This window comes from Symphalangus syndactylus, chromosome 22, assembly GCF_028878055.3.
Source record: "Symphalangus syndactylus isolate Jambi chromosome 22, NHGRI_mSymSyn1-v2.1_pri, whole genome shotgun sequence".
Classification (NCBI taxonomy): Eukaryota; Metazoa; Chordata; class Mammalia; order Primates; family Hylobatidae; genus Symphalangus; species Symphalangus syndactylus.
The window spans coordinates 22131722-22156271 of NC_072444.2; the positions used below are offsets into that span (position 1 = coordinate 22131722).

General features: G+C 45.8%; 1 protein-coding gene and 1 long non-coding RNA gene across 14 annotated transcripts in view; one reads left to right on the plus strand and one right to left on the minus strand.

Annotated features, from left to right (window-relative positions):
• The window catches only part of FHAD1 (forkhead associated phosphopeptide binding domain 1), a 152963-nt gene extending 149545 nt beyond the window's left edge, over positions 1 to 3418 (minus strand). For 11 of the 13 annotated variants that reach the window (XM_063631798.1, XM_063631802.1, XM_063631807.1 and 8 more), the window contains exon 1: positions 3225 to 3368. The gene's annotated coding sequence lies outside the window, so the exon portion shown is untranslated. Of the gene's footprint in view, positions 1 to 3224 lie in introns of all 13 variants that reach the window. The other 2 variants (XM_055261903.2, XM_063631808.1) reach the window with 2 other exon arrangements.
• A 1090-nt stretch (positions 3419 to 4508) lies between these two features.
• Positions 4509 to 8819, plus strand: LOC134735642 (uncharacterized). The gene is made up of 3 exons (XR_010118959.1): positions 4509 to 4543; positions 5593 to 5681; positions 8659 to 8819. It is a non-coding gene; the product is annotated as an uncharacterized lncRNA (long non-coding RNA).
• The last annotated feature ends 15731 nt before the right edge of the window (positions 8820 to 24550 follow it).

Sequence of the window (24550 nt, forward strand, 5' to 3'; positions counted from 1 at the left end):
AAATCGCTGCACTTCTTCATTTATTTAGTTAGGGGAAAAAAGATTACTTCTAAAGGCAAAATATCAAGATTATAGCTCAGCCATGTAATCAGGACCCTGCACAGTGTTCCCCCCAGCATTTTACTATAAAAATGTCAACATACAGAGAGGCTGAAAGAAGCAGATAGTGAGCTCCTATGTACCCACCACTAGATTCTACCATCGGCATTTTGCCATATTTGCTTTATCACAGGTCTTTCCATCTATCCGTGTGTCCATCCATTTTATATTGTGGTGCATTTCAAAATAAGTTCTATACACATCTTTTAAGACAAACACTTCAGTGACTTCAGAAAGTTCTAAAATGTTGACAGTAATTCATCTCGATGCTTGAATCCGATTTGAGATTATGTCTAAAGATGCAGTGTGATATCTTCCACCTCAATTCCTTGCCAAAGAACAACAACAGTCTCTCTCTTTTCCTTTCAATTGAAAAGTCAGTGAAATGCCAAATTATTGGACTATGGATAAAAACAAAATTCAACTAGTTGTGGTGGTACGGACTCTCAGGGCTGGCTCTGCTTTTCATCATCATCTCTATCATCATTTATGGAGTCCTTAGTAAGTGCCAGGCACTTTTCCTTGAATATACTCTTTTCATCCTCAGAGAAACCCTGCAAGGTGGGTGTCATTATTGTCCCTACTTTACAGAAAAGGAGACTGAGATGCAGAGAGGTTAAGGTCCCCTAGCATTCGGGCAGGGAGATTGCCATTGCGTGTCACCACTATATAATCCTCAGGCAGCTCTCAACTTTTTACACCTCCATCACTGCTAGGCGGGGAGGGGATGGGATGGGGGAGCAGAGAGAGTGACTGAGTGGGGGGAGGGAGAGGTTGTCACTTGGGATACTGAGGTTGTCACTATTTTGTTGACACTTGGGATGTGAAATAACAGATAGCCCTTAACACCAGAATTCTATCCTCTGCAAAAAAGAAAAGACACTTGGGAGTAAGAGAAATAAAAACAAGCCAGATAGTTTATGTTTGTAAATTCTGAAGCCTATGGGAAATCCTCAGAAATATTAATACTTTCATATAACGAGAATTTTAAGTCTGCTATCTTTAATAGGGATAAAAAGACACTTCTTTTTCCAAAAGAACCATGCCCTGTTGCCCTCAAATTGCCTGAGTTATTAATCTTCAATTGCAGAGGACTACATCATCAAGCACCACATCCAAACTAAAAGTAATATGAAGTCAACGTTCGAGAAATGTCTCTTTTGGGGGAAAGCCACAGGAAATGCCTCCAGAGTAAACCCCCAAATCTGAATGACTGGCTTTTTTTTTTTTTTTTAGCTCTTCCCCTAGATGTTCCCACAGCTGGTGCCTTGTGGTAGCTACCTGACCACCCCAGCTAAAGGCGTCACCAGTCACTTTGTTGTCTAGCTAGCATGTGTCACTGCTGTGGCTCCTTCCTTGAGCTTATCATTCTCTGTCATTTTCTTGTTCTTTACTTAGCTATGTGTTTACTATTTCCCTTTCACTGAGATATGTTCCAAGAGAGCCCGAACTGTGCTGTTTTTGTTAAACTCAATTCTCCATGGGTTTCCTGTGTTTGTACCCATCTTCAGAGCAAAGACATTGACAGATTTTGTTCCAGACAATCTTCCAAGGACATCTGTAGGGCAAATATCCTAAAAGGATAGGGATAGTGTCCCTATCCAGGGCAGAGTGCAGATTTGTTTATGATAAAAATGTCATCTCTGGCCGGGCACGGTGGCTCATGCCTGTAATCCCAGCACTTTGGGAGGCCCAGGTGGACGGATCACCTGAGGTCAGGAGTTTGAGACCAGCCTGGCCAACATGGCGAAACCCTGTCTCTACTAAAAACACAAAAAAATTAGTCGGGCATGGTGGCGTGCACCTGTAGTCCCAGCTAATCAGAAGTCTGAGGCAGGAGAATCACTTGAAACCGTGCAGCAGAGGTTGCAGTGAGCTGAGACTGTGCCACTGCACTCTAGCTTGGGAGACAGAGCAAGACTTTAAAAAAAAATAAAAAAAGTCATCTCCTTCCAGGGCAAAGGTTGGGCACTGGCTAGCAGCCCCTTTTAAAAGACTGGAGTTTCCTGAGCTTGGGGTTCCTTAGCTGGGACACAGACTCGCAGTGTGCACAGCATCCACCTGAGCTGTCCTGCATCACCCCGGAGTACTTGCAGGGCAAGGGGAACCAACGCAAACATGAAGCTCACAGTGCCTGCTGTGCTGTGAGTAATAACATCCTTTGTCTCTGGTCCTGGAGTCTCTGGTCTTCTGCTAGCATCATTCAGCAGTGGCAGGCTAACTTAGCTTGCAAGTAGTGTAAAAATCTCAGACCCTTTGCAGTTCCTCAGTCTGTTCATTACTCCCCTCTGGCCCCCAGAGCTGCCATGCCTGACACATAGTGGTGCTCAGTAAATCATGAATGAATGAAAATACAAAATAATGCTTAAAAGTAAGTCAGGGTAGCCTAAGAACCTCTGACAGTAACTACCTTTCATTTTCCCCTTCAGTATTTATCCTAGATGACATCTGAAAAAAAAAAAAAAAAAAAAGTCTATTTCTTTAGCTGAATGGGTTGGGCTCTATTTCCCCACTTTAATCTTGCCCTGTGCAGTCACTTTCCTACCTGAAAACACTGTAGAAAGCGATTAGATGCGTTAAACTCTGTAAATTAGTTCTAAGACATAGGGCACCGACCATGGAAAAAGAGCAAAAGAGCTTCAGGCATCTGCACTCCCTGCTTATGGGTCATAAGTGAGAGAAGCAAAATTTCTATTGAGGGGTTACCAGGTCTTAAGTGGCTTGAGAGCCCTAGAAATTCCTCAGTGTTGTATTTGGGAAGGGAGAGGTTAGGCAAGGGGGGAGTCTCTCCGACCGCTGGGTGGGTGTCGTTCCTAAGTCAGGGGCAGCAGGGATGCCCCTGCTAATCCCAGCTGTACCCCCCAGGACTTCCCAGAGTGGCATGGCTGGTGCCAAGGAGGGGTCTAAGGCTCCCGGGGGCTTCCTCCGCGGGCGGGGTGGGGCCTGCACCTGGAAAGGAGGGGTTGGTGTTGGGGCAGCTACTGGGGTGCTCCCGGGGACCGGAGCCTGGATCCGGCAGGATGGGGCCGGGGAGCCACCCCTCCTTCTCCCAGCGCTGGTCCTCGTGGGGCCGCCCCTTCCGGTCCCCGGTCTCGGCCCGCCGCCCCTTCCCGCGCCGCACTCACCTGGCGGGAGGAGGAGGCCCACGCTCCGACCTCCGCCGAGAGCCCTGCCAGCTCGAGAGGCTTCGGGCCCGCTCCGGGGCAAGGCCTCCCGGCTGCGCTCCCGCGGAGTCTCCAGCCGGCCCCCGGCACCCCACTCACCCGCCCAGCCTGTGTACGCGCGTTGCCATGGCAACGCCGCCAGGCGCCGCGGGGCCCAGCCTAACAGGTGAGGGCGTGGCCTGCGCGGCAGAGGAGACGTGGGACCGCGCAGGGAACGCCCACCGGGTTACCGCCTGCTGAACGCCCCAGGCCCCAAGAGCCTGCCGCATTTCACAGATGGGAGAGCGGAGGCTCAGAGGTCACAGAAATGGCCCAAGGTTTTACAGCGAGGAAGGAGCAGGGAGGAGATTTGATTCAAGAATCTTTTCCATTACCCCTCGCTGTAAGCTGGGTGCGTTGACGGAGGGTGGGGGGCGATAGGGAGAGGTAGGAGATTGATGGAGCTGAACTCATGAGACCCTTGGAGGTTAGTATGCCCCCTGCCCTACCCAAATCTCTAGTCCTTTCCGTTACAGACCAGAAAATAGAAAGAGTAAGAAGAGAGGATCTCTGGGAGTGGGGTGGGGATTGGGAAAGGGATGGGGTGGAGTGAACAATTTTGAAAGAATAAGGATTTCTTCCATGTGCTGGGGAAAAAATATTTCCAAACTCACAATCCTGCTGCCTCTGCTCCTCCCTGTTAAGAGTGACATTTATTCATTCTTTTGCCCTTTCTCTATCTCTGCAAACATCTTTTGAGTCCTATAAATGTCACACGCTGATCCCAGAATACACCTGGAACAGTTACTGTCCTTAAGAAACTGCTTGTCAGCAGGCACAGGACTCGCGGGATGGAGTGTGTTGAGAAGATGTGCAAATCCTATCTCCCGCCACCTCCCACTTCTGCTTGAGGGCAGAGCCACCTGCTGACTCTACCTAGAGAGTGATTCCTTTCACTGGCAGGAAATGGCTGACCAGACACCTCAAGAAAAACTCTAAACGTTTTTCTAAGAGAGATGAACTATGGCACACTCTACCCTAGTGATACGGTTTGGCTGTGTGTCCCCACCCAAATCTCATCTCGAATTGCACTCCCTACGTGTTGGAAGAGGGGCCTGGTGGGAGGTGATTGAATCATGGGGGCTGACTTCCCGCTTGCTTTTCTCGTGATAGCGAGTGAGTTCTCACGAGATCTGATGGTTTAAAAGTGTGGCACTTCCCCCTTTGCTCTCTCTCTGTCCTGCTACACCATGTTACAACATGCTAGCTTCCTTGCTTCCGCTTGGCCTTCCGCCATAACTGTAAGTTTCCTGAGGCCTCCCTAGCAGCACAGAACTGTGAGTCAATTAAATCTCTTTTCTTTGTAAATTATTCAGTCTCAGAGAATTGCTTTATAGCAGTGTGAGAACAGACTAATACATCTAGTCAATAGGAAGAGGATCTGAGAGAGAAATCATGGACATCGATTTGTGGTGGAATATATGGTGAAGATGCTCAAACGTGCCTGGAGGCTTTTAGAAATGTGGACTTCTGGGCACAGACCCCAGAGATTCTGATTTAGCAGGTCTGGGACATAATCCAGGAATGTGCATTTGCAACAAGCTTGACAAAACCCTGATTTATGCAGCTGAACTGCAGAGACCTCTCCTGGAGCCTGTCCCTACAAATCTCTTTCAGGCCCTCAGTCTGGAAGGTTCTGCCTGGATCAGTTTCCTACAACCAGAAAGATTCTAGGCGTAAAATGCTAGGAGGGACCACAAGGGCTGGGACCCAAGTGATGGCTTCACAGGAACAGAGAGGGTCAGGCCCAGCTCCGCACACGTTTCTGCCTCAGAGCCTTTGCTCTTGCCCGTTCCTCTGCCTGGAATGCAGTTCCCGTCAGGGGTCTCCTTTGCCTTCTTTACTTTAGCTTTTTACTCACATACCATCTTTTCTAAAATTGGTTTTTTGAAAAAATAAAACAACCACCATGAAATCTAATAAACAACAAAAAAGAGCAAATAAAAACAACAAGAGCAACAAAAGCAAATAAAAATAAGAATAACAAAAGTACATCCAAACAAAATAAAAACCTCAACACTCTATCCCTCTTCCCTTCTTTCTGCCACTTGCTATGGTTGGAATATTTGACCCCTCCAAATCTCATGTTGAAATTTGCTCCTCAGTGTTGGAGGTGGGGCCTGGTGGGAGGTGCTTGGGTCATGTGGGCAAATCCCTCATGGATGGCTTGTAGGGCACATGAGTTCTCACTCTATCAGTTCCCTAAAGAGCTAATTGTTGGAAAGAGCCTGGCACCTCCCCCTCACTCACTCTCACTTCCTCTCTCATCATGTGATCCCTGCACTTGCAGGCTCTACTTTCTGCCAGGAGTGGAAGCAGCCTGAGACCCTCACCAGAGGCAGATGCTGGCACCATGCTTCTTGTACAACCTGCAGAACTGTGAGTCAGATAAACCTCTTTTCTGGATAAATGACCCAGCCTCAGGTATTACTTGATAGCAACACAAATGGACTAAGACATCACTTATCATCAACTCACATACTATTTCTTTTATTTATTTATGTTATTTATTGTGTCCCTCCCTGACCCCTGGTAGAATCTAAACTCCATGAAGGCAGGGATTTTTTTTTTCCTGTTTTGTTTGCTGCTGTGCCACCAGTCCCTAGAACAATGTTTGAATGAATAAATATGCAGGGGGAAGCCCCTGCCACCCTTCTGAAGCCTGGCCTCCTGTCCTCTGAGGACTGCTGGGCTGACCTGTGCTCGCCCCGGGATGTTGGCTTCTCTAGTCCCCTGCCCAGGCCTGAACACCATCTCCACCCCTACCACTACCCCTCCATGCTTGTCTTTAGTCAAACTCTTGTCATTAACATGAACCCAGGACACAAACTTGCTCACTATCAGAGAGACCCCAGTGAAACCCAGGCTGGCCATGAGCTGGAACAGCCCATGCCCCTCACCAGGCTTTGAGAGTTCATCTGTTGCTGTTAGCTGATATCTCAGTGAAAAACAAAAAATCCTAAACTGAGAGCAAAGCTGACACTCAGAATCAGTGGAGCCGAAGTTGCCAAATCTTAATTGGATCCTCTCTCCCTCAGGATGCCACTGTTATCTCAAGTGTGTGCAAAATTCTTGAAACCCAATTCCGTATCATCCATTTTCACTTCAAAAACAGAAAATCAAATACACAATAACTTAGGGTTTTACGATATAATTTTCTGGGCTGAGTAAGAGAGTTGTACCTTGCAATTAAACAGTGATGGGGCATTAAAAATACTGTCCCTAGGCCCGGCGTGGTGGCTCACGCCTGTAATCCCAGCACTTTGGGAGGCCGAGGCGGGCGGATCACGAGGTCAGGAGATCGAGACCATCCTGGCTAACACAGTGAAACCCCGTCTCTACTAAAAATACAAAAAATTAGCTGGGTGAGGTGGCAGGCGCCTGTAGTCCCAGCCACGCGGGAGGCTGAGGCAGCAGAATGACGTGAACCCTGGGGGGCGGAGCCTGCAGTGAGCCGAGATCGCGCCACTGCACTCCAGCCTGGGTGAAAGAGCGAGACTCCTTCTCAAAACAAGAAAAAAAAAATACTGTCCTTGAAAAAAGAAATTGATATTTCTAGATTATTTGTGCTTCTTGGCAGTGCCTACAGTTAACCTTTTATTGAACTCTCGGTGACTACCAAGCCCATATTGTAGGAAATAAGGCTCAGAGACAGGGAGAAATGTGCCCAAGGTCACACAGCTAGAAAATCTGGCAGGATTTGAATCTAGATGAATGTGACAAGGAAGGTATTTCCCCTGGGGAACTACAGGTGACAGCTGTCACAATCACAAGATGCCACTTACTCACACCTGCTTTCTCTCACTTCTGAGCAGCCTGCACTCTTGTCTGTCCAAAGGTTCAGGCAGTGCCCAGGGCAGGGAGGGAAGGGGGCATAAGCCAAGAGGAGGCAGCTCAGGCCTGCCACCCACATTACCTGCTGACATTGGGTGCTGGGCTTCCTTTCTGCAGAACTTCTGCCCCCATAAAATCTCATTCCTTCCAAGCCACCTTCCCTGGGCTGTTCTTGCCTGGGGAGAGCCTACCCCTGTGCTCCATCCTCAGAGACCCGTGTGATGTTTCTCCTGCTGCCCTTGCATTCCAACATGAAATGAATGCTGGCTTCAGGCCCCAGCCCCGGCCAGGAGAGGTGCGGCTTCCTCAGCCTCCATGGCATGAAAGAGAGCCAGAGGAAGAGCAAGAACTAGAGAGTACAGAGTGCAGGAAATAGCCAAGCTGTTGTGCAGGGTGATGGATGACAGAGAGCAGAGGGCCCACTAGAGACTCCACGGCCCATTAGTAACCTGACCATATAAGCTTAGAAAGTACGGATTTTTATATACAGACCTACACACACAGACTCATAAAAATAATTTCAAACCATGGAGAGAATAACTGGTAACTGAGGCTTTCTGCAGCCATCCTTGCCTTTTCCCCTGGCAGAAAATGAGGAAACATGGAGCTTCATCTCATGTCGACTCTTTCATGCTGGTTTGGAGCATTCAGTTATCTTGCAAATTGGTCTTCAAAGTCAGTCCCCTTGGTTCCTTGCGCTTTGCTGTGGGGGGTCTGTCTGTACCATCCATTCAAAAACTGCAAAGTGTGCTGGCCCCACCTGTCCTGGGCCTGGTTTTTGTTGTATTTTGTTTGTGCCTCACTTCCCTCATCTGTAAAATGGGTATAACAACAGCACTGACCGAAAGGATTAAATGGGTTAAGATGTATGAAACAGTGGATCAGTGGCTGGTACAACTGAATGGCTCTATGAGTGTTTACAATTATTGCCTGTTTTCTTTTTCTCTGATGCTGTGGGAAGAGAGCCCCAATCTCAACCCAGGTCACAAACACTCTGGAGAAACTTTGATTTGCATCAGGTCTCAGTCCCACTCCAGAACAAACCTGATCTCTGGATGACTAGTCTCATATTATCTGGCCGGCTACTCTGAGACCTTTCTAGATGTGGATGTGGATATAAGAGATAGGATGTGCTCCTTCCTGTGGTCACAACTAGAGGTGATTCTTGGGAACCCAGCAGTCTCTATGGGGTGGCACCTGCTGGACAACTCCATAAATTCTACTTCCAGGCATGTGGGCAAACCTTCACTATATTTTTGTGAGTGACAATGAACCTTTATGAATGTGGTTAACAAATTCAGCTCATATTTATTCAGGCTAGCAAGGTACCAACCACCATGTCATGCACAGTTTTATTTAGTTCTTAGCCCAATTCATTATACAGAAAGAGAAACTGAGGCGCAGAAAAGTCGAGTAGCTTAACCAGTTACCAATCTTGCACATGGTGGTTCTGGAATTCAAACTTTGGCTACCAGATTACAAAGTGCTGTACTTTTTGTAAACTTTTTTTTTTTTTTTTTAGATGGAGTCTCGCTCTGTCGCCCAGGCTGGAATGCAGTGGTGTGATCTCGACTCACTGCAACCTCCTCCTCCCAGGTTCAAGCGATTCTCCTGCCTCAGCCTCCTGAGTAGCTGGGACTACAGCCACATGCCACCACGCCCGGCTACTTTTTGTATTTTTAATAGAGATGGGGTTTCACCATGTTGGCCAGGCTGATCTCGATCTCCTGACCTCGTGATCCACCCGCCTCAGCCTCCCAGAGTGCTGGGATTAGAGGCGTGAGCCACCGCACCCCGCCTTTTTGTAAACTTTTTATCAAAGATAATATACATATTGAAAATATACATTTTGTCTCAGGTCATAATTGCACTTTATAGCATTACAAATGGGCTGAGACACCATTTGAATTTTTACTAAGTGTACTCACCCACCTAACCAGAATCCAGGTCAAGAAGCAAAACATTACCAGCACCCCTAGAAGTCTCCCTGTGACCCCTTCCAGTCATTACCCACCCCCTTGGGTAGCCCCTATCCTGACTGCTAATGTCATAGATTCGTTCTGTTTTTTGTTTTTTGTTTGTTTGTTTTGAGACAAGAGTTTTGCTCTTATCACCCAGGGTAGAGTGCCATGATATGATCTCACTGCAACCTCTGCCTCCCAGGTTCAAGTGATTCTCCTGCCTCAGCCTCCCAAGTAGCTGAGATTACAGGCACCTGCTACCATGCCCAGCTAATTTTTGTATTTTAAGTAGAGGTGGGGTTTCACAATGTTGGTCCGGAAGTCGAACTCCTGACCTCAGGTGATCCACCTGCCTCACCTCCCACAGTGCTGGAATTATAGGCGTGAGCCACTGCGCCTGGCCAGTTCTGTTTGTTTTTGAACTTTATGTAAATGGGATCCTACAGATTCCATCTCCTGTCTGGTTTCTTTTGCTTGACATTATGTTTGGGAGATTCAAGCATGTCTTTTTAAGTAGCTGTGGTTCATTCATTCTCATTGCTCTGTTGTATTCCATTGTATTGGATACCAATTGCTGCTTAACAAACTACCACAAACTTAGCAGCTCAAAACAACCCACATTTATCAGCTCACAGTTTTTGTGGGTCAGGAATTGGGCAGGGCTCAGCAGGGTCTTGTGCTTCAGGGTCTCACAGGCTGCAATCAAGGAGTTGGCCAAGCTGGGATCTCATCTGAGCCTCAACTGGGGATAAATCTGCATCTGCTTTCTTTCCTTTTTTTTTTTTTTTTTTTTTTTTTCTGAGACAGAGTCTTGCTCTGTCAGCCTGGCTGGAGTGCAGTGGCATGATCTTGGCTCACTGCAACCTCTGCCTCCCAGGTTCAAGCGATTCTTCTGCCTCAGCCTCCCGAGTAGCTGGGACTACAGGCAAGTGCCACCACCCCTGGCTGATTTTTGTATTTTTAGTAGAGACAGGGTTTCACCATATTGGCCAGGCTGATCTCAAACTCTTGACCTCATCATCCACCCTCCTCAGCCTCCCAAAGTGCTGGGATTACAGGTGTGAACCACCACGCCAGGCCTGATCTGCTTTCTTTTTCTCTTTTTCTTTTTCTTTCTTTCTTTTTTTTTTTTTTTGAGACAGGATCTCTCCTGTTGTCCAGGCTGGGAGTGCAGTGGTGTGATCATAACTCACTGCAGCCTTGATTTCCCAGGCTCAAGTGTCGCTCCCACCTCAGCCTCCTGAGTAGCTGGGACCAGAGCCATGTACCACTAAGCCTGTTTTTTTAATTTTTATTTTTAATAGAGATGAGATCTTACTATGTTGCCCAGGCTTGTCTTGAACTCCTGGGCTCAAGCGATCCTCCCACCTTGGCCTACCAAAGTGCTGAGATTACAGGCGTGAGCCACTACACCTGGCTGGATCCAGTTTCAAGCTCACATTGTTATTGGTAAGATTCGTTTTTTTGAGGGTATCAGAAGGAGAGCCTCAGCTCCTTGCTGGATATTAGCTGAGCTCACCCTCACTTTCTTGCCATGTGGGCCTCTCTGGAAGGTGGCTTGCTTCATCAAAGTCAGTAAGAGTCAGTAGACAGAGTCTGTGACTCTGGACCCTCAATAGACTCTCAATAGAGAGATGGAAGTTATAATCTTATGTAACATAATCACAGAAATTATATCCCATCACCTTTGCTGTATTCTACAGCTTAAAATAAGTTACAGGTCCTGCCCCGACTCAAGGGAGAGGATTCCACAGAGGTGTGAACACCAGAGATAATTGGATGATGCCACTGTATATGTCCGTTGGTATGCATATGTGCACGTGTCTATTAGATATAGACCTAGGAATAGAGTTGCTGAGTTGCAGATTCAGCAGATGTTCAGCTTTAAAAGATTCTGCCAAACATTTTTCCGAAGTGCTGGCACCAATCTACACCCCCCAGCAGTGCATGAATAGTTGAGTTAGAGCACATGCCTTCAAATATTATTCTCCCCTCTCTTCTTACAGAAGGAGTTTGACCAGGAGTTCCTTGGAACAGGAGGTCCTAAACCTGGCCCCATGTCAGAATCACTAAGTTCCTGGGCCACACCTCCAGACTTTCTGATTGTTGGATGGCTGGGCTATAACCTGGAAGCTACACTCCATGTGGTGAAGGTTCTTTGTTTTTCTTTTGAGACAGAGTCTCACTCTGTCACTCAGGCTGAAGTGCAGTGGCACAATCTCGACTCACTGTGACCTCTGCCTCCCAGGTTCAAGCGATTCCCCTGCCTCAGCCTCCCAAGTAGCTGGGACCACAGGCACGCACCACTACATCTGGCTAATTTTTTTGTATTTTTAGTAGAGACAGGGTTTCACCATGTTGGCCAGGCTGGTCTCGAACTCTGGACCTTCAGTGATCCACCTGCCATGGCCTCCCAAAGTGCTGGGATTACAGGCATGAGCCACTGCACCCGGCCATTCTTTTCTTGTTCACCCAAGCATCCCTGGTGCTCAGAGCGGTACCTGACATGCAGCCAACATTCAACAAGGATTTAAAAAAAATAAATGAATGAGTTTAGGGGCTGAGCATGGTGGCCCACGCCTGTAATCCCAACACTTTGGGAGGCTGAGGTGAGAGGATTATGTCAGCCCGGGAGTTTGAAACCAGCACAGGCAACATAGAGAGACCTTGCTTTTACAAAAAATAAAAAAGTTAGCTGGATGTGGTGGCACTTGTGGTCTCAGCTACTCTGGAGGCTGAGGCAGGAGGATTGCATCAGCCCAGGAGTTCAAGGCTGCAGTGAGCTATGATCATGCCACTGCACTCCTGCCTGGGTGACTTAGTGAGACCCCTGTCTCTTAAGATAAAATAAATGAATGAATGAGTTTAGGACTATTGTCCAAGAAGACCTACTGGTGGCCTCAGGGAAGGTGTGAACCATTGAAATTGGGAGGAAGCTTTGATGTGTCTGGGCCAATGTGCATTTTTCTGGAAAGAGGGCCCAGAGCCTTAACCAGACTTCTCCCCAGCAAAGGTTAAGAGCCTCTGTGATTGGATGTGGTCTGGGGTAGTTGATTTATCCTATAAAGAAACAGTTGGGCCTGGGGAAGGAGGCACAGGGGCTGTGTACAAGGCTTTGTGGTGCTTGGCAGGGTTTAGGAAGTGAGAAGAGAGACAGACTCTGCCTGGGGTAGCTTAGAAGCTGACACCCCTGCTCACTTTGTCCTTTGACTTATGGTGGCTCTTTTGGCACATCTAGCCACTGCTTGGCCTCCTGTGCCCTCCCCTGTGTCTGTTTATTGAACAGCAAATTCCAGAAGGCCTTGGTGGCCCTGAGTTTCCATCAACAGCAAGCTGACATGATCCCTACCTTTTGAGAAAGCTGCTTCCAATCAACAGCAGGCCTCCCTGTTGGTCTAGTTTGAGATAACCTCAGTCCTTGTCACCTCTCTGGGTTTCTGGAGGTTTTGTAGCATCTCACTGCCATCTCTATTCTCTTCTCATTTCAACAGTGCTCCTTTTTTTTTTTTTTTTTTTTTTTTTTTTTTTGAGATGGAGTCTCACTGTATTGCCCAGGCTGGAGTGCGGTGGCGCGATCTCGGCTCACTACAACTTCTGCCTCCTGGGTTCAAGTGATTCTCCTGCCTCAGCCTCCTGAGCAGCTGGGATTACAGGTGTGTGCCACCACGCCTGGCTAATTTTTATATTTTTAGAAGAGATGGGGTTTTACCAGGGGTCAGGCTGCTCTCTAACTCCTGACCTCATGATCCGCTCACCTCGGCCTCCCAAAGTGCTGAGATCACAGGCATGAGCCACCATGCCTGGCCAACAGTGCTCCTATCTTAGGCATTTTGCTGTTGTTTCAGGTCATCCCCATCACTCGCTGCTGATCTTCCTTTCTGAGCCGATCAATCCCCTCACGCTGGACATTTCTTCTCAGGTTTCCTCTGAATCATTTTATTTGGTCTAAACATGTCCAGTTTTTCCGCCTTCCTTACTGCACTCAACATAGACTCTCTCTTTTCTCGAGAACAACTGTTCTTTTCTTTCTGATACTTTACCCAAATCCTCATCTTCCACCGTGTTTTCTGACCTCTCCTAAGAATAGATTGTTTTTTGAAACTTAAGTCTCAAAGATTGTCCCTTCTAATCCGGCTCTGAATTTGAATCATTGTCAAGAAACAAGGGGGACAGTAATGTTCCTGGGTCACTAGGATTCTCAGTAGAAGGGCTGAGTGCTCACCAGGGGCTGAGGGGCTGGGGTTGGAGAGGGAGGGACTTGCTTCCACATGGGGTGGAGCATGTGGGGTCAGGAAGGGCTCTAAGAAAAAGGAATCACTTGACCTGAGTCTTGAAGGATGGGTAGGATTTCAGGAGGGAGAGAAGGAAAAGAAAGGCATTGCAGGAGGAAGGAGCAGTGGGAACAAGAGCTGGAAGATGGGGAATGAGGGAGGCTATGCAACCGTGGGACAGAGGGAGGCAGGTCCAGGTGCTGAGGCTGCAAACTGAAGGCCACAGTCAGCCTCCACGTTTCTTTGGCTTTCACAGTGTGTTAAAATACTTTTAACTAGTTGGCGGAGGATAGAGCCTCTTTCTGTGGAGTGACAAAGAGCCTGTATTAGTCCATGCTCATGCTGCTATAAAGAGCTGCCTGAGACTGGGTAATTTATGAAGGAAAGAGGTTTAATTGACTCACAGTACTGCAGGGCAAGGGAGGCCTCAAGAAACTTAAGATCATGGTGGAAGGGGAAGCAAACGCGTCCCTCTTAACGTGGCGGCAGCAAGGAGCAGTGCCAAGCAAAAGGGGAAAGCCCCTTATAAAACCATCATGTCTCCAAGAACTCACTCAATACCAAGAGAACAGCATGAGGGTAATCGCTCTCATGATTCAATTACCTCCCACTGGGTCCCTTCCATGACGTGTGGATTATGGAAACTACAATTCAAGATGAGATTTGGTTGGGGACACGGCCAAACCATATCAGAGCCCAGTTCAAACTAGCTTCAGCATGAAAGCAAATTAACTGGTTACTGTAAATGAAAAGTCTGCAGGGCTCAAGTGATGTCATCAGACCTCAGTCTCTCTCTGGCTCCTCGGCAATACTTTTGACCACGTGGATCCAACCTCGGACAGAATCTCTGTATAATGGTCACAGAAAGACTGCTGCAGCTCCAGCCCTTACATCTTCTCAGCTTTGAATCCCAAGGGGATGAGAGAGAATTTTTTTCCTAAGATTCTCCCAAAGGCCTCGTGGCTTCTCATTTTCTCTGATTGAATCACAGGCCCATTTCTAAGCCAATTAGTGTGGTCCAGGGGACTGCTCTGCTCTGATTGGCCAAGCTTGAGTCACATGCCCATCCCTGCAGCCGGAGATGGAGTCAACTCAACCAGGAAGAGACTGAGACTGGGCTGAGAATAGGAAAGGGGGTGGTCCCCAAAGGGGAATCATACATAACACCGTAATATTTTAGAAGAAAGGTGAATCAATATTGGGTGGCAGAAGCTTCAGGTGTCTCCTGCAGTGGCTAACATGTACAAATCACATTGACTTACTTTACAATTTGGATTTATGTCTTTTCTGGGGAAATTGGAACATCCAGCAATACTTGGGCTCTGTTCCTGCACACAGAGCAACAATCTGTGAGGCGTGTGGAGAGGCTGCCGCCTCCAGGTACAGCCTGTGTCCTGTTTGTCCGCCGTGCTTATTCTTATTCCTTCTCTGTTCTATAAATGCTTGAGTTTTTACCCCTGATGTATTTTGATTATGTGGATGTTTATCCTACCAGAATGGAAGTGCTAAAAGTACAGGGGTCAAGTAGTTCTCCCTGTGTTCCCACAAAGTTCTGAGGTCAAATGCCTGGGCGTTAAAAAAAATTCAGCTTTTAGCTGGGCACGGTGGCTCACGCCTGTAATCCCAGCACTTTGGGAGGCTGAGGTGGGCGGATCACTTGAGGTCAGGAGTTCAGATCCAGCCTGGCCAACATGGTGAAAATGTCTCTACTAAAAATACAGAAATTAGTCGGGCGTGGTGGCGGGTGCCTGTAATCCCAGCTACTCTGGAGGCCAAGGCATGAGAATCGCTTGAACCCGGGAGGCAGAGGTTCCAGTGAGCTGAGATCGCACCACTGCACTCTAGCCTGAGCAACAGAGTGAGACTCTGTCTCAAAAAAAAAAAAAAAATTCAACTTTTATTTTAGATACAGAGGGTAAATGTGCAGGTTTGTTACATGGGCACATTGCACCCAGATAGTGAGCATAGTATCAAATAGGTACTTTTTCAACCCACCCCCCCACCTCCTCTCCCCTCAAGTAGTCTGCAGTGTTGACTATTCCCATGTTTATGCTCATCCCACTTCTAAGTGAGAACATGCGGTATTTGATTTTCCATTCCTTTGTTAATTTACTTAGGATAATGGCCTCCAGCTGCAACCATGTTGCTGTAAAGGACATGGTCTCATTCTTATGGCTACTTAGTATTCCGTAGTGTCTGTGTGCCACATTTTCCTTATCTAGTCCACCACTGATGGGCACCTAAGTTGATTCCACGTCTTTGCTATTGTGAATAGTGCTGCGATGAACATAGGAGCGTATGTGTCTTTTTGGTAAAATGATCTTTTTCTTTTTGGGTATATACCTGGCAATGGGATTGCTGGGTTGAATGGTAGCTCTGTTTTAAGTTCTTCCAGAAATCTCCAAACTGCTTTCCACAGTGGTGGAACTAATTTACATTCCCACCAACTGTGTATAAGCATTCCCTTTTCTCAACAGCCTCGCCAGCTTCTGTTTTAGTTTGTTTGTTTGTTTGTTTGACTTCTTAGTAATAGCCATTCTGACTGTTGTGAGATGGTATCTCGTTGTGGTTTTGATTTGCATTTCTCTCATGATTACAGATGATGAGCCTGGCCATTTTTGATCATCTCATTCCTTGCTCATTTTTAAATCCTTCTTTTAAAAACTATTTAATACAAAGTAGAATCAGTATCTGGGAATTCCAACACCTGATGTCCTTGGGGTAGGAGGAAGTGTCTCAATCTACTATTTGTTCTTTCTGCTCACTCTTGCTCATAGTGACTTATTTCTTGGAGGGTTAATAATTTGAATGTGATCTCAGTTTTGATTGAAATTGATCTGCGGGAGTCCTGAGGGGTCTGATTCCTGGCTGCATTCCCCTAGGACGGATTTTTGTTTGTTTCATTTGGATGCCAGGGCTGCTACCAACCTGTGATCCCTTACATTTACTTCCTCAGCTTGGAGTTTCCCCCTTGAATGCACGGAGTGTTAAATTAATTCCTAGTCCCATGTGGTTACGAATCCTCAGGGTTAACAATCGTCATTATTATAGTGGCCATTGTTAATTTTCCCCTCCAGAAACCCTGCAGAGCCCATGTGCTCCCTTTTCTGGCAGTCCAGAAAAATACACTTTAAAGCCCTCCCTTTCTCAGGATGTAGAGCACCTTTCAAGGTCGTGGCTTAATATGGGCATTGTAGATTTTGCTAGCTCAGTTTGCAAAGGCCTGAGGTCTGACTTCTCATTTCCTGTACCTGTTAACTCTCCACACTGATGGAGGTATTTATCCTCAGGAATTCCTGGCTTCCTCATTTGCTTATACTTTGGTTATAGCTAGCTCTGCCTATGGTGCATGTGTGTGTGTGTATGTTCCTTTGGGACTACTTACTTAAAAAAATTGGGTGTCTTCCAGCAATCTCATTCCTGAGTATATACTCAAAAGAAAATAAATCATTCTACCAAAAAGACACATGCATTTGTCAGTTCATTACTGTGCTGTTCACTATAGCAAAGACATGGAATCAACCCAGGTGCCCATCAGTGGTCAGTAGATTGGATAAGGAAAATGTGGTACATATACGTTATGGAATATTATGCAGCCATAAAAAAGAATGAGATCGTGTCCTTTGCAGCAACATGCATGGAGCTGGAGGCCATAATCCTAAGCAAATTAACTCAGGAAAATAAAACTACGGCATGTTCTCACTCAAAAGTGGGAGCTAACCATTGAGCACACATAGACATAAACATACAGGGACAATAGACCCTGTGGACTCCTAGAGGGTGTGGGGGTGGGTGGGTTAAAAAACTGTCCATCAGGGCTGGGTATGGTGGCTCACGCCTGCAATCCCAGCACTTTGGGAGGCTGAGTGGGCAGATCACGAGGTCAGGAGATCGAGACCATCCTGGCTAACATGATGAAACCCCATCTCCACTAAAAATACAAAAAAATTAGCCAGGCATGGTGGCATGCGCCTGTAGTCCCAGCTACTTGGGAGGCTGAGGCAGGAGAATTGCTTGAACCTGGTAGGCAGAGGTTGCAGTGAGCCGAGACTGCATCACTGCACTCCAGCCTGGGTGATAGAGTGAGACTCCATCTCAAAAAAATAAAAAAAAAGAAAAAAGAAAAAAAAAAAACCTACTCAACAGGTGGTATGCTCACTGACAGTGTGGCAGGATCCATACTCCAAACCTTGGCATCATGCAATATTTCCATGTACAAATCTGCGCATGTACCCACTGTGTCTAAAATAAAATTTGAAACTAAAAAAAATGCTAGTAGTTTGGGGGCTAGAAGTAGCTAGAAATCAAATTAATCTTCACATCTGCATTAGAAATGTCTTATAGAAGAGAGTTACAGTTTTTAATATAAACTAATTGCTTCTCTATGGAAAAAAATTGGGGTTTATAATGGAGTTTTTGAAACATACAACACAAAAGTAGGAAAAAGAAATCATTAACCCCATGTACCCATAATCCAGCTTCAATATTTATCCAATCTTGTTTTATCGCTTTTTTCTTCCTTTTTGATTAACTTCCTTTTGGATTAACTTAAAACACATTGTGTCATTTCATACATAAATACTTCCTAACTAAAAGGAGCTTCCCCACCTTTATGACATTATCACACTAACAATACTAGTAACAGTTCCTGAATATCATCTAACATCCATCCATGTTCACATTTTCTTGATTCTCTGAGAGATATTGTTGTATTGATGATTTGTTGACATCGGGATCTAGATGCCATCCACACGTTGTGTTTGGTTGTTATGTTTTTTAAATATTTTTTATTCCATAACAGCATCCCCTACCTTTTTCATACCACTGATCTGCTGGAGAAACTGGGTGTTTCGTCCTATAGAATATTCACACCCTAGGTTTGACTGATTGCTTCTTCATAGTTTCTGTTAACTTATTCCTCTCTTCCCCATGTTTCCCGCAAACTAAGAGTTAAATCTCAAGGCCTGATGAGATTCGGTCTTCTTGTTGTCAAGAATACTTCACAGGCAGGCTGTGTGATTCCTTCTGTGTCACACTGTGAACATATAACATCTTGATTGTCCCATTTTTAATGATGCCAAGACGGCTCAGTGGGATCAGTGCTGACAGGGTGATCTGTCCATCATAAAGTTCCCATCAAATTTTTATCCAGTGACTTTTAACTTTTATTTTTAATTCTTTTTTTGAGTTGGAGTTTTGCTCTGATGTCCAGGCTGGAGTACAGTGGCGAGATCTCACCTCACTGCAACCTCCACCTCCTGGGTTCAAGCAATCCTCCCACCTCAGCCTCCCAAGTAGCTGGGACTACAGGTGCACACCACCACACCTGGCTAATTTTTTAACTTTTAGTAGAGACAGGGTTTCACCATGTTGGCCAGACTGGTCTCAAACTCCTGACCTCAAGTGATCCTCCTGCCTTGGCCTCCCAAATTGCTGGGTTTATAGGCTCGAGCCACCAGGCCCAGCGAGTTTTTATTTTTAATTGTGGTAAAATACACATAACATACAATTTACCATGTGAACCATTTTTAGCGTACAGTTCAGTAGTGTTAAGTACATTTACATCACTGTGCAACCAACCTCCAGAACTTTTTCATCTTGCAAAACTGAAACTCTGTACCCACCAAACACTAGCTCTGTAATTCCCCTTCCTCCCAGGCCCTCAGAAATATCATCGTACTTTCTGTTTCTATGAGTTTGGCTATTCTAGATACTTCGTATAAGTGGCATCACACAGTATGTGTGTTTGTGACTAGCTTATTTCACTCTGCATAATGTCCTCAAGGTTCATCATGTTGTAGCATGTGTCAGAATTTCCATCTGTTTTAAGGCTGAATAATATTTCATTGTATGCATGGACTATATTTTGTTTGTCCATTCATTCATCGGTGGACACTTGGGCTTATCAACATTTTTTTTTTCTTTTTTTGAGATGGAGTCTCCCTCTGTCACCCAGGCTGGAGTGCAGTAGCAAGATCTCGGCTCACTGCAACCTCCACCTCCCAGGTTCAGGCAATTCTCCTGCCTCAGTCTCCTGAGTAGCTGGGACTACAGGCAAGTGCCACTATGCCTGGCTAATTTTTGTATTTTTTGTAGAGATGGGGTTTCACCATGTTGGCAAGGCTGGTTTTGAACCCTTGACCTCAAATGATCCTCCTGCCTCAGCCTCCCAAAATGTTGGGATTACCAGTGTGAGCCACTGCGCCCAGTCTCATCAACTTTTAACCTAATAGTTTTAGCATTCTTTGAGGATCATTTGTTGGCAAGACTGATCTTGAACCCCTGACCTCAAGTGATCCTCCTGCCTCGTCCTCCCAAAGTGTTGGGATTGCTGGTGTGAGCCACTGTGCCCGGCCTCATCCACTTTTTACCTAATAGTTTTAGCATTCTTTGAGGATCATTCCCTAGCTCCATTCTTTCCTTTGAGGTTGCAGAATAGTGATCTTTCTGATATTCCTTTGTTAATTGTTGCTAGAATTCTTCTTCATCAACTGTTAATGAATTTTCTTCATCAACTATTATTATTATTATTATTGAGACAGGGTCTCACTCTGTTGCCCAGGCTGGAGTGTAGTGGTGCTATTATGGCTCACTGCAGCCTCAAGCTTCTGAGCTCAAGCAATCCCTCCATCTCAGCCTCCCAAGTAGCTGGGACCACAGGCACACACCACTACACTCAGCTAATTTTTAAACTTGTTGTAGAGACGGGGTTTCTCCATGTTGCCCAGACTGATCTCAAACTCCTGAGCTCAAGCATCCTCCAGCCTAGGCATCTCAAAGGGTTGAGATTACAGGCGTGAGCCACTGCGCCAGGCCAATTATATGTTTACCATAAAATACAGTTTGTTCAGGAAAGGCAGAATAAATGGTGGATTATTTCCCTTTATGTATCAATGTTCACAGTAACAAGCAACTTCCCAAAGTGACCAATGAGTTTTTAAGAGTATCATCAGGAATATTTGATTTGGAATTAATGTAGATGTGTTTCAATCCATTGAAGTCACCATTTGGTTTGATGCTCACATGGTGCCACCTCAGGGGATCCATTTGGGTTGGCTCTTGTGTTGTTTGTTTTTCTGGGTGGAAACAACTTAATATTTCATTATAATTATCTGTGTTTGTGAAGCATTACTGTGGTTTTTAGGCAAACATCTTTTTACTCAGTTTTCCTTTCCTGTACAAGGAAGCTGAGCAAAATGAACTCTAGAACCATTTCTCCTTAAAATTCGACTTTTTGTAGCATTTTGTAGCATATAATTTAACTCATTTGATTCTCCCTGTCTTGTGGCCCAACGCAATAATCAATATTTCATTTTTCAAACATGGAAATTGCCGCTGAGATGACAATCTTTTTTTCCACTTCTCCATACTACATTCTGCTCGCAACCCCCCCACAGCCAGTAGACCTAAAGCTACAGTTTGTACAGTTTTTAACCATGGGCATTTTGCCCCCTGAACCAGGCCCCCAGAAGACTTTTGACAATGCTTCGGGACATTTTTGATTGCCACACCTGGGCAGTGCTTCTGGCATCTAGTGGTAGAGGCTAGGGATGCTGTGAACTTCCTATAAGGAACAGAGCAGCCTTCCACCTAGCCACGCCTTGCCCAATATCAGGGTTACCCAGCCCAAAATGTCAATAGTGCCAAGGTTCAGAAACCCAGAGTTGAAGCAATACACAGAGATAAAATCATATTCCATTTAATTCAGTGTTTATTCACTGGAGGGGTGTATGATAATGTACACGTCTATGAAATTACTACACAGGAAGCAGGAGCATGGGATAGTCTGCCTTCAACATACGCGTAGGACTTAGTCAATGGTGTTCTTCTCCTCCTCCTTCCCCTCTGGTCTTATTCCTGGTTCCTATTTTGCCCCATGAGATCTTTCTATTATTGGCCTAAGGGAAGATTAGTGGATGATTTTTACTACTTTCAGCCATTGGAAAAATTTTAGGCATTAAAACTTTTTTAACTGGAAAAATAAACATCAAAATCAAGGTTTATTCCAAATAGCAGCTAGAATGTTTGTCCTGATTTCTCCTTGCCAATTTTTTTTTTTTTTTTTTTTTTTTGAGACAGGGTCTCACTGTGCTACCGAGGCTGGAGTGCAGTGGCACAGTCTCGGTTCACTGCAACCTCCACCTCCTGGGTTCAAGCGATTCTCCTGCCTCAGCCTCCCAAGTAGTTGGGATTACAGGCATGCACTACCACACCCAGCTAATTTTTGTGTTTTTAGTAGAGATGGGGTTTCATCATGTTGGCCAGGCTGGTCTCGAACTCCTGACCTCAAGTCATCCTCTCACCTTGGCTTCCCAAAGTGCTGGGATTACAGGTGTGAGCCACCACACCCGACTCCTCCTTGCCATTTTCATTGATTCAATGGATGTTTTAAATAAACTTAGGATTACCTTTTAAAGTCAATAAAATTATTGCCCTCATATGCCCCAACTTCTCCTATAAAATGTATATTCCTATTTCCTTTTCTCTACTGCATTTGTGCTGATTAAAAAAAAAAAAAAACCCAGCTGGTGCTAAATGAATGTACCATTGGTAACTTCTAGGACGGCGTGTCTCTTCCTGTTCAAAAAGTCAATTGGTGAACCAGTACTTTGAATCTGATTTTTTTTTTTCTTTTGAGACGGAGTCTCGCTCTGTCGCCCAGGCTGGAGTGCAGTGGCGCAATCTCGGCTCACTGCAAGCTCCGCCTCCCGGGTTCACGCCATTCTCCTTCCTCAGCCTCCTGAGTAGTTGAGACTACAGGTGCCTGCCACCACGCCTGGCTAATTTTTTTGTATTTTTAGTAGAGACGGGGTTTCACCATGCTGGCCAGGCTGGTCTGGAACTCCTGACCTCGTGATCCACCCGCCTTGGCCTCCCAAAGTACTGGGATTACAGGCATGAGCCACGGCGCCCAGCCTGAACCTGATTTTTAAAAGGTAACTAATTTGTCAAAAACCAAAAGATGCAGCTTTCTCTCTCTCTTTTGGTTTAATTTTGAAAGCTGCAGCAATTATGTAAGGTGGGGCATTTATTCACTGGTTTATGTCAAGTATTTATACAATTTCTTTTATGAACACACATACTTGACTTGTCATACTTTCTCTAAAAAGTAAAAGAAGAATCTTGCTATCATGTTATTCCATTGTTTGTCTCTCTTTTATGCTTTGTTAAAATAGATGCTAATGATTTTTCTTGACCAGATAGAATCACAAGGATACGTTCTGAAATAAGACATCTTGAGAATAAATACTAAGAACATTTTCTTCTTCTTAAAGTTCCTGCACAACTCCTAAATTTTACAAAGTATTAAGCCCACGGGTGCAATGACTCATACCTGTAATCCCAGCACTTTGGGACGCCGAGGCGGGTGGATCACTTGAAGCTAGGAGTTCAAGACCACCCTGGCCAACATGGCAAAACCCCATCTCTACTAAAAATAGAAAAATTAGCCAGGCGTAGAGGCAGGAGCCTGTAATCCAAACTATTCAGGAGGCTGAAGCATGAGAATCGCTCAAGCCTGGGAGATGGAGGTTGCAGTGAGCCGAGGTTGCACCACTGCCCTCCAGCCTGAGCGACAGAGCGAGACTCTCCGTCTCAAAAAAGAAAAAGAAAAAGAAAAAAACTCCACAAAACAAAGTACTAAGCCTAGCTTATATCTCAGAATCATGCTGTATTATCTGATACTGTTTTTCTGAGAAGATTTATAACCCAGAAAAAGTCACGCTATAATTTTTGCTTCTGAAATTGTATACCGGTTGTTTTATTTTGTTACATACCTTTCATTGGTTTTAAGTATGCTTTTTCAATAGTCCAAAATTTCTCAGAGTCTATTTGAGTTTGTAAGTATTATACCATTATCTTTCCCACACCCTTTATATTACGGTTGCTACATATCAGGTTTTTAAAGAACAGATGTTGGGCTGAGAATGGATGGAGAAAAGGAGAAAGGAAGATAGATCTGTGCATACCATGACTGAAGAATTAGATTTACAGTTCTGCGATGGGGAGAGGGACAGAAAAAGTCTTGACAGGTTTTTAAAATAAAAATGATAAGCAATGCAAGGATGACTGTTTCTTGCTTTTTTTCGATGGGGTCCACACTGAGTGGCCAGGCTGTATGTCTGCAGTCCCCATGTCCAAGAGCATCTAGGACAGGGCTTCTCAACCTCTGCACTAGTGACATTTGGGGCAGGATAATTCTCTGCTGTGGGGACTATCCTAGGCGTTGTAGGAGGGTTAGCAGGATCCCTGGCCTACTAGATGCCAGTAGCCTCTCCCTTACCACTGTCACATTGCCAAGTGCTGCCCGGGAGCAAAATCAGTCCTGGTGGAGAGTCACTGACCTAAGGTGAAACAGAGAGTTCTGGTGTTGGTGCAGCTGTTTCACAGCCTTCCTGGGAGCGGAGAATGTTTCATTGCATATGTTGTATCTGGGTGTTGGTTGGTTTGTATGGACGTGTGTTCCATCTGACTGCCTTCCTGGAATGTGCAGAGTTCCAGGGGCTGCATGTCCCCTGGGGAACTGGTGTGGAGGAAACGTACGTGGAAGGCAGCCTGGTTGGCCCCGAGGAAACCTTAGTTTCAAGGGCCACGTTTTCAAGGCCTCTCGTGTAGGGATGTGCGTTCTCTCCAGTGGCTTTTCTGGATGGTTGCATCCACATATTGTTTTTTTCCTCTGTCTCTTGGGGTCTTTTCCTCCCTCTTCTGGCCAACCTGCTCCACGGTATCTGAAGAGAGCTGGTATCTGACTTCTCCATCCATTATTGGAGAATCTGAGATTGATGTGTTACAGCTCACTGTCACATCTCAGCTGCAGGCATTCCCAGACATCATTTCCTAGATGCATTGCTACGAAGAGACAGGGACACAGCTTTCTCCTGTTAGCCTGATGTGAAGGTACTTCTGAATGAGCTGGAGGTGGCTCGAAAACCACCCCAGAGGGCAAACTGTCATCCACACAGATGGCAAAAGCTCAGGGAAGCGTCCATTCCTCTTCATGGTGGGTGCTGTCACAAGGGGTGCCAGCCTCCCTTCAGAGGTACTTCCTGATCGGGATGGTGGACACAGGAAGGTCTGCGTGGGTCTGAGAGCCGGGAGGCCCCAGGAACCTGTGTCTGGCTTATCCTGGATCTGCGGTCTTGATCACCTCCCACAAGTTTTCAGGGCATGGGGTGATCTTAGT